Consider the following 10,575-nt stretch of genomic DNA (forward strand, 5'->3'; position numbering starts at 1 on the left):
GGCTGGTTTGCCCCTCTCTGCTGCCTGGCAGAGATAGGGGGGAGGCTGGCAAAGCTTGGTGGGGGTAGGGAAAGGGGGGAGGGAGGTGGGAAGGGGTGAGCAAAGGGGTTTCTCTTTGCCCAAGAGGTAGCACAGGTTGGTGTTGGTGTTTGGGGTGGGGAGAAATGTGCCAAACACCTCTAGGGTGTTACTTGAAAGCCTGGCTTGGGGCTGTGGGCAAGCCAAGGGCTTGATGTCCCACTTGTCCCTCTGGGCCCCTGGGTGTGAGCTGGCTGCAGCACCCGGGGTGACTCAGTTGTGTTCATTTGCACTTTAGGGAGAGAGGTGAAAGAGAGCACGAAGGAAGAGACAATCAGTCTGCACTGAAGCACTTGGGGTCAGGTCTGGGTTAGGCACCAAATGAAGGCAGAGAGACAAGTGGCACCCAAGGGGGGCATCCACTCTCCTCCCTCTCCTGCTCAGGATGGGAGCAGAGCTGAGCTGGGCTGTGGATCTGCTGCTTGCTCTGGGAACAGACAGGCTCCCTCCTGCAGGGGCTGCATCCTCACAGCCGGAATCGCGCACAGCAAAGTGCCCAGGGGCACTGTCAGGTCCAGTCTGGCCCAGGTCAGCAGCACCCAAGCCTGGCATGGGAGGTTGAAGTCATGCTCAGCCATGGGTGTCCCAACCAGCACAGAAAGAGACGGGAGAGGGCAGGGGAGCCTGGGACCTGCTAGCTGTCCTGCACAGGAATGTGCCAGGAGGAGGAAGCCCACAGAAAACACCAGGGCTTGCTGGGGTTGGGTAGAGGGACATCCATCTCCAAGGCTGCCAATTCAGCACCTTTCACCAGCACTGAATACACTTTAGTTTAAAAGGAAAAAAAGGAAAAAAAAAAAAAAAAAAGAAAGAAAGGACAAGACTAGCAAGGGGGGAAAAAAGATTAAAACCACAGTGGTCACTGTGTGGACTAGGGCAAATGTTTTGGCAAAGGCTGCTCCGTTTTCTGAGTCCCTTTGCACTGCTGAGACAGGGAAAGGTCACAGGGTCACCCATGGGAACATGAACCAGCACATCAGCCCCTTCCCTCCACCGGAGCAGCAGCAGACCTGTGGGCTGAGGATTTCTCCTTCCCCTGGCAGACGGTGCTTTGCCAAGCAGGGAGATCTCAAGCTGAGGCGTTATTTGATGCTGGGACAACGTCCCGAGCCTTGGCTGGAGCCCAAGTCTGCTGCTGGCTCTGGGATTTTTGCTGAATTATTGAACTCTCCCTGCGTGTGCCAGGGCTGGCTGTGCCAGCTGCGGTTTGCGATTGCTTCAAACGGTGTGTCCTTGTCTGAGATGAAAGGCAAATCCAGGGAATTTCCCTCCCTGCCCGGCAGCACGGCAGACGCTCAGCAACCCACATACCACAGCTCCTTCCTCATGCAGGTGAATGAACTCAAATTGCTGTCATTTGGGTAAAAATGTCCAGCCTCAATGCCTGGACCTTGCACTTTGGAGTGGGGCAATCTGACCGTAGTTCACACACCTTCAATCCCCCCAGGCTACCTGGGATGGCTCCCCAGGGCACAGCAGGGCTGCAGGTTTCCTTCCTAAAGGAGCTACCTGTAGGTCAACAAATCCCATGCCCCATCCTCCCACCCAGCTGAGTTTTGGTCCTACATCCCCAGGGCAAGAGCAGAGCAAAGAGAAGGAAGACATTTCCATCTCACTTCATTCTTCTTCAGCTGTGCACAGAAGAATCCCATGTTCATCCTAGACCTACTGGGGGTGCAGACGCAATTATGCCACAGCTACTGGTTCACCGGAGCTCCAATGCCACTTCTTGGTGTGGAATAAGGCTGGAGGAAGGCGTTTAGGGACTAAAAATCATCAGAAAGATGCTTATGTTTCTTGCCCATACAGAAGCACTTCAGCTGCCAGTGGAGCCCACAGAAGTTTAGGGACTGAAATAAGAATCACACTCTTACCAGCCGGCCTTGGCTTCCAGCTGAGCTTTGCCAAGCACTGGGCACGTTTGATTCACACAATAAGCAGTGTTACTCTCTTCCCTAAGCAGCCAGTTTCCATTTGGGCCATTTGGCAGCTCCAGGGCTGCCTGCAGGGTGACAGCAAGCAGCACCCACATCCCTACAGGAAACACACGGGAATCTTGGCCAAGGTGTGACAGTGCTGAGGTAACTGTCCCAGGGATGTCCTGCCAGAGAGTTTCACCACCTAGACAAGACTTTAGACTGTCCTATGAGCCCCTAGGCAAGTCTGGGTAGTTTTCAAAATCAAACTTTTTTCTCCATCTGTACCAGGTTGTGTTTAGTCTCTGTATTGCAAAAGAACTTGTTTTGATAACTTATCTTCAAAGTAGGCTGCTTTAATGGTGCCAGCAATTATATGTATTAGTGAGAATGCACAGGGTTTGATATTACAGGGTGACTTCCAGGCATATTGATAGAATTTAACTCCATAATTGTTATCTCTTCTAAAAAATGAAGGTCAGAAGCAAAACCTCTGAATAAAACAGCAGTTGTCTGGCAGTAAAGAGAGAAAACTGGGTCCTAATTCCCTTGGGTTTTTTAGAAAAAGGGAGCTTTATCCCAAATAATATTATTTCCAGATGTTACTGGAGATGTATTATTTGTGAGCAGGAATTCTTTTTCCTTACACATAAATATAATTGTCCAGAATGAAAAAAACCAACTTACTCTTTTTTGATCAGGTAGAGGAGTTTCTCCCATTTTAATACCTGATCCATCTGGAATCCCAGGGCCATGGAAATCAGAGAGGTGCTGAAGAGGGTCCAGGACAGAGCAGTGAGCACGTGGGTTGCTGCAAACTGCAGAGCTCAGCATTGGCCTTGGCCAAGCACCAGCTGCCTGGGAACACTCAGGTCATTCGCTCCCTGGCTCTGGTGGTGCCCTAATTCTCGTATCCTAGAAGCCTTTGCTTGTCAGGGCTGGGAGACTTTGCTCCCAAAACCATCAAACAACTTCAAAAGCTGAATATTCTCACATCCTCCAAACAGGAACTTTTTTGGGCTTTGTTTTCCACAGACTTTTCTGGAAGTTTTTTCTTCTTCTTCTGAAGATCTTTCATTTTAAAGCAAAGCCAAGACAATTCAAATTACACTGTTGACTGCCCTTTAGTTTGACTGTGATTTAAAAAAATTTCTTCATTCCCAGTGCTGGTAGAAAAAAGGTTAGAAGCACTTACAAAGTATATTTTTAGAAATAAAGGAATATACAAAAGGAGAAAAGGCTGTTTTCAGTGGTGCCATATTTTTCACAGGTTGTATACAATCATATTTTTGTACTATACTGCCATTACTTAATAAAACATTGTTCTTATCCCTGTGCCAAAGATAGACAATCTCTTTCAGTATCCCATTCCTTACTCCAAAACCTTGATACTGGCAGCAGTGGACAATAAAATGTGGACCCCTGGTACCCCAAACCCTAGTCCTGCTGCAGCATCCCACAGCATTCAGCTCAGCAAAGGATATATCTAATCCATTCCCTGCTTGGAAGCACCCACACATTCCTGTCTTCTTCTCAAAAGGAGGTGGTTGAAAGGGGCATCTTGTGCTGCTCCTGCTTCAATAGTTTTCCATTATTTGTATGGAGAGAGTGCACTAGTTAAGTGGAAAATTGAGATACTTGATTGTTCTTCAGGGTGCTAGGATGAGCACCAAAGCTGAAGCTAATAGTCATTAATTTTAGCATCTTAAATTACTTCAGGTTCTTTAAGTCTTCCCATTCCCTTCTCTCCTCCTCTTTAACAATTATTTCTTAAGGGCAGTTGCACATCTCTTGCTCAAATGAACCTACATGAGTCTCTTACTGCATTCAAGCCTAATGCACTTTTCTGTGTTGGTCTCCCTCTTGTTCATTCCTGTGGGGCTGAGTTCCTCAGCACTGTAACCTTTGAAGAGCCTGGGATCGGTGTCTTGGGAAATACAGAGCAGAATATGGCACAATAACCAGTCCCCCAAGGCAGGCACAGTGACAGCTCCCAGGGAAGTGCTCTCATAGCCAACCATGCATAGAGAGGACTTCTGGGGAACACCAAGGTGGCCACTAAGGGCTTTTTTGACTGTTCTGTGTGAAAGCAAAGCAGCATGAGTTAGAGAGAATTCAGTCTTTTTGGCTGTTATCCCTGTAGGGCTCCCTGGTTTACACTGATCCAGCTATACAGCAGCTGCTTATAGGTTTATAGGTTCTTGCGTTCTCAGTCTCCTACCGTGGTGTGGAGCAGAGGGTCCCACAAGAAATCAGCTGCTGTAAACCGGGCAGGGTGGAAGGAGCTGTTGCACTTTGAGCAGAGTATCCACTCAGAGCTGCTCCAGCTCTGCCTGCAGGTGTTTGCAGTGGGTGAGACATTGTCCTCTGAGAGCTGCTGGGATGAGCAGCCCTGGGGTGATGTCCTCAGGTGATCTGCAGAAACACTGAAGGGCACGGCCCAGGTTAGAGGTACCAGAGCCAGTGTGGTAGGGGAAGCACAGCCTGAGCCAGGTGAGGAATCCACACCTAGTGAGAGCCCCCAGGCACAGGAACAATGACCTCTCTGTTTGCAGGTTCTACAACAGCTTTCCTGGTTCATCATTTCCCTCACCCTATGATATTGTCCCAGTATCACACTGCCTGCTGCTGTAACATGGGAAGGGACACAAACCACAGGGCAGGAAAATAGGAGAGAGACGATTTCAGCCCCCAGCAGAGGAAATTACCAGTTAGATTGTCAAAAGAGGATGCTGACAGAGAAGAGGAAGGGGAGGGAAAAGCACTAGGAGAGGTTTAGTTTGCATGCCACATCCCTGCTGGCATCCAAGGCCTCCAGTGCTAACAGGTATGGTGTAAGGGGGCAGGAATTATGTGATTGTATTAAGTAATAAGACCATCAAGTCTGGCAAACCTGAGCAGTCCTCATGCACTTCACTGCCAGGTTTCTGAGTAGAAATCTTAAGGAAGTCTTATGTTTGTGATATTCCTGCTTCTGGGTCTATTACAGACAGTGCTGAAGCCCGTCCTGGGATGGGGCTGGCTCCCAGCAGTGCTGGAGCTGGCTCCACCATGGTTTGACCCAGACCATACACAGGGAGAGGGAACAGATTCTGCACAAGCTGATGTTGCCACTCTGGGCAAAGGCAGGGGGGATTGCTGTGTGCTGGCTTAACAATCCCTGCAGCACTCAGAGCATTGCTGCCTCAGAAAACACAAGGGAGAAGGAGCAGCAGCTCCCTGACAGCAGCAGTTTCCAGCCAGGACAGGGGACACAAACCCTGTCCCCGCACAGACATGCTCTTCCAGTATAAAATCATCCACATTTTCCGGGGCAGAGGATGATACCAGCATAAATAAGCCATCAGCGCAGCTTGAATTTAGCTTTTATTTACAGATTTGCTACTTGAATTGCATAAGTAGTTTAAGTCAAGCAAGGACACCCTCCTCACCTATCCAGGAAACTGGGGCATAAGGTATCATGAGTAACCACGTGCTCAGGCTGTGAGCATGTTGCTGCTGTGGTGGATGAGTCAAGTTTGGCACAAGCAGGGACAGGTAGAGCTGCCTGGGGCTGTCAGGTCTGAGGGACACAGAGCTCACAGGTACTTTTTGCTGCTAAGGCTTTTGGGAAGCTGGTCCCAGGACTGTTAGCACTGTAGCAAGCCAAAATTCCCTTCCCCAGAGGGTCTGTGGGAGGACATCTGCCTTATCCAGGTACTTGGTGACACTGGAGCACTGCCGGGTTACCTGTCTGACAGAAACATGAATCAGGCTTTAGGCTGCAGACCAGCCAAGCCAGATGTCCTGGGTTAAACACACCACAGAATTTGGGCACTAAATTACAGCTCCAGGTTCAAGCCTGAATAAACCTTGCAGTGATGATACCATCACTGTCACAATTACAGTGGAGGCCTGGTAACTGCTTACAACAGCATTGCCCAGTCAGAGCCCTGCAGAGATCAGCAGGGCATGACCTGCAACGATAGCAGAACTGGGGCCTGGGCTCCAGTGTTTCTTGCTTGACACCCAGTCCCCAAACACTGACCATTACTGAACGAAAACTATGCAATATTGAAGATTGTGCCATGGGTGGTGCCTTAGCCACCTCTCCTGGGTATGCACTCATACGTTTTCAGAAGTATCCTCACCACAGTTACTTATGCTGGGGTGAAGAACCAATGAGTTCCTGAAGAGCAGGGCCAGCTCTGGAGCTTGTGATGTGCCACAACTTCTCAGTTGTTCTTGGGCGCTCACAGCTTCTCAGCCAGGTCTGCTCTGCTGAGGCTGCACTGTTAGAAAGTAGAAGAGTCCTGAGAGTTCAGCTCCCCAGCCAAGAGTAGAGTGAAGGCAGGGATCTGAAAAGAGAAAGGAAGAGCAAGAAGATCAAGGATCATGTAAGGCAGAGGAACTTGTAGTACTCACTCCTTGCTGTAGTGAAGTGCAGTCACTGCAACCAATATGGTCTTCCTGGGAGTCAAGGCTTTAAATATTGCTGCTTATTCCTTGAGGGGCTGGAAAGAATTCAGGAGGCTGGGCTTGTCCCATGGAAGAAGAGACATGGTACAGCATGGGCAGTGTCACCTCTGAAAACAGAGAAACCAGCAAGGAAAGGAAGCGGAGAAGGGGCAGCCTCTGTAACATAAGAATGGTGCTGGGAATGCATCCTGCTGCATGCCAAGGTGTGGGACACAGGTACATCCTTCACAGGCAGGAGTTTAACAATCCTGGCAAGTCCTTGGTCAGATGCATGCCTCCACTTGCCATCAATCCCACTTTTGACCAGGAAAACTAGAATAATTTTTTAAAAAAGCCAACAAAACAAAACCCATCACTAATGAGTTAGGCTATTGTTACATCCTCTCCTCACCATTTTAAGTGACCGTACCCTGTCCCCTTGGTCACAGCAGTAGAGCTCAGCTGTACAAGAGATGCTCAGCTAGAGACTGACCCAACAAAATCTTAGTGGGAGGAAGCAGAAGTTCATTTTTCTTGTACTTATCTAAGCCAGGGAAACAACTGAACCAGGGCTTTGAAACACTCTATTCTGCCTACACTGAATTTATACTTTCCTTTCTATTCCAATCTTCCCACATCTTCTATATTTTTGTCCAAAACACTGTCATTCTTCCAATTCCAGGGTTAGATCAGAAGAGGAAATAAGCTCAGAAACAGCATGGGCCAAGCTGACAAATCCCCAAGTTAACCCACCCAGAGTGGAGAACTGTAAAAACAGCACCTCCACACTCAGACTGATGTCCCACCCCACCCCAGTCACGGCCCTCCAGCCCTGATCAGGGTCATTAAACTTGACAGGGCAGTTAAAAGACACACACATTTCAGAACCGTAATTGATACATCCCTCCTTAAATCAGGTCACAACAGCAGGTTAATCTGGGGATCTGTCAGCTTTGCAAGCATTCTAATTGTAACTTTTGGGAAACGAACATTGAGATCCAAACAGTGATGTTATGAGAGAATTTGAGAGGCAGGTAAGCAGTTAACCTTCCCCTCGCCGGGATGAGTGACCTGTTGTGCTTGAACTCTCTCTCTGAGCTCCTTCTCACTGTACAACCAGCCCGGTGCTCCCTGTGACTGGGGCAGGGGGGCAGGGGACACTGGCAGCTCCAGAGGCACATGAGGCACATGAGGCCAAGGGACTGACCTCACCACATACACGTGGAATTAATGATCTGGAAAAATGCACCGCCTGGAGCGTCTCAAGCCTACTGCGAAATGGAATTCCTACACAAAACGAGAAGTTTGTGTGGTTCCCAAGTCTGGTCATGACATACTGACAGCACTAATCATGGCCAGAGCTCACCCCTTTTTTCACAGACTTACTGAGCTGCAGCAAAGGTTTGACTGTTTCAAAAGAACTGAAACAGGAGGTAACAGTGCTAAAAGCCATTCACACGTGTGTGTGTGTGTGTGAGATACAGCAAAACTTCAGTGGATTAAGAGACTGAGAGATGTAAAGACAAAGCAACACACAGAGGACTTTATTCAAAAATGGCCTGACATGCAAAGGTCACTGCATTTCATCGCAGTTTGCCATCCTGCAGCATTGGTGACACCATCCTGGAAGCAGCCTTGGAACCCTGAAGATGCACAAGCCTGTCCGAAGCAGTTGTCACCACCCACTCAAGATTAAACCACAGCCATGAGCAGGCTAAACATCGTGGACAGTGACATTTTATGGACTGTGTTGTCTCTCACATTCTACCACAGTGTACAGCATATCATGCTTGTTATATTACAAGTAAGGAGTAATGAAAAACTTACACTTAAGTGATATAAAAAAAGGGGGGGGAGGACCCAGGAATTTCTCCCATCCAACTATAAACGCACACCCATTTACATCGTTTTGTAAATGAATTTAGAAGAAAAATAAAAATATTAAGATATTTCTCTTCAGGACAACCATTGCACATTTGGTTTTGCTTTGGAGGGGAGATACAAACACACACAGCAGGAATACTTTCCAATTGAAAATATGCAAAACAAATAGAAGTGGGAACAGTTCAGCACCTAGAGAGCGTTTTCCTTGTGTCCTTGATAAACATTATCTCAGTTTCCCTCAGCATTTACTTCACTGGTCAAACCCTCAAAATCTGGTATCTAGGAAGAGTATCTCACAAAAATCCTCTGAAAAAAAAAAAAAAAAAAGCCTATTAAGCAGTGGCATTGTGCTGCCCCATTTTCTATATCTGTCCCATCTGCAAGCCATTTGTATGAAGAAAATCTTTGTTTCCAAAGCTTGGCTTACTAAAGCTCATTTGTTTCCAAACACAACAGCGCCTTGATGCTGTTTTTAGCAGGGGCAGCCAAGGGCTGGGCTGGTTCAGCAGCCGCAGTGGGAGAGGGAGATGTTACGGGGTGTCCCATCCCTCTGCCAGCACTCCCTGTCCCCCAGGAGGGCAATGCCCATCACCCTCCATTCAGGGTAAGAATGTGGGGTTTGCCAACACAGAGCCAAACCTCGGCTGTAGGACAGACCCTCCTGCCACACACATCCACCACAGCCCCTTTATCAGTGGTCTTTTGTAAGTACTAAATCCACATTTGAGCTCTCGATTGTGGGGTTTCATGTGCTTGCTAAAAAAAAAAAAAAAAAAAAAAAAAAATTCCCAAGCTTGTTCATCATCAGGAAAGGATGGCAACAAGGTGAGCGTTTTCCTTCTTCAATTTTAGCAAGATCTCAAGAGACAGTGACATTAAACTGGCCCAGTTTGATCAACTTTTCAGCATAGGAAAACAGGAGAGGCTGTTCTTAGTAGGACAAAACTTATTGCCCTTTAACTTCACATAAGCATCTTTAAAACAGACAGTGAAGGGTTGCTGCATATGCAGCTGGTTTCATTTTCTTCCTTGCAAGGTGGGTGCTGACATATCCACATCTCACAGGAGATAATGAGAAAAGTATTCAGAGTAAGAATCCCTGGAGTTAATGTAAGGAGGAGGAAAGAAGTGGGCAATGCAAGTGCTCTCTGAGTACCTCTACTGGTTCATTTACACAAGTTGAAAAAAGAATGGAGAAGTCAGTGCTTTTTAATTTTCATGGTACTCTCCCTTCGAAAACAAAGGAGGGACTAGAAAAATACAAAATGTAAAGTGCAGTTGTGTTTAAAACCTATGATGTAAAATTCTTCAAAAGGAATAAATTAGTTTAATCATGAAGTACTTACATGTCTTCTCCCTACCCAACCTTAAAAGGGATGTCCCTGTATTTTCTGTATGAGTTTACTATATATATATATATGTATAAATCTATACATACACAAAATTGGTATGGCCTTACGCTCCATTTAAGGGTATTTTGCTACATTGGTCAGACTGCAAAGCAATTGCTTCCTTCAAATCAGTATTTTTACATCATGAAGAAATAAACCTGTAACTTAAGACAATTTGCATGACCACACAGCCACAGTGGCAGATTATTTTTCTGGCTTGTAAAAAAAGTTTTAAAACAGAAGTTCTATTTCAGCAGTTTGAAGATGGAATGTAAAGTTTCTGCTGTTAAATGTATATAAAATATATTTATTGAAACATACATTCATGCTGATTCCAATAAAAAAAAATTAAAGATTTTTCTGAAATTTCTCTCCATGGATTTTTAGTGCTAGAGGTTCCATGCAGCAGCTGGAAACACAGAAATGTATTTCTTGTACTATTTTTCAAGCTAGGACATTATTTATACACAGCTTTAAAATTCTTTGGTAGATGGAGTGACCTTGGTGCAAACACCCAAAATGACACTTCAAAATGCAGGGCTGCCTCTCACACTGAATCTCAAAGATGGCCATGATAAAGTATTTTTCCTTTCACTGTCAGGTGCTTTGTCAAGTTTGAAATATCACCAGTGGAACAGCAGATCCCTCTTGGCTTGGGCAAGTGGCATTTTGTGACAGAAAATAGAAGGGCAGCATCCTGCCCTTCAAATCTATTCTGAGAACATGCCATTACTCTGAAAACTGTCTTTAAGGAATGATGGAGTTTGAAAGGATTTTATTCAGTTTCATGTCTCATAACCAAAAAAGCTATTAATGGACCACCTTGCCCCATTCCTCCATATAAGGATCTTACTGCTGGGAAATTAAAT

The sequence above is a fragment of the Coloeus monedula genome (assembly GCF_965178545.1).
Source record: "Coloeus monedula genome assembly, chromosome: 15".
Taxonomy (NCBI): domain Eukaryota; kingdom Metazoa; phylum Chordata; class Aves; order Passeriformes; family Corvidae; genus Coloeus; species Coloeus monedula.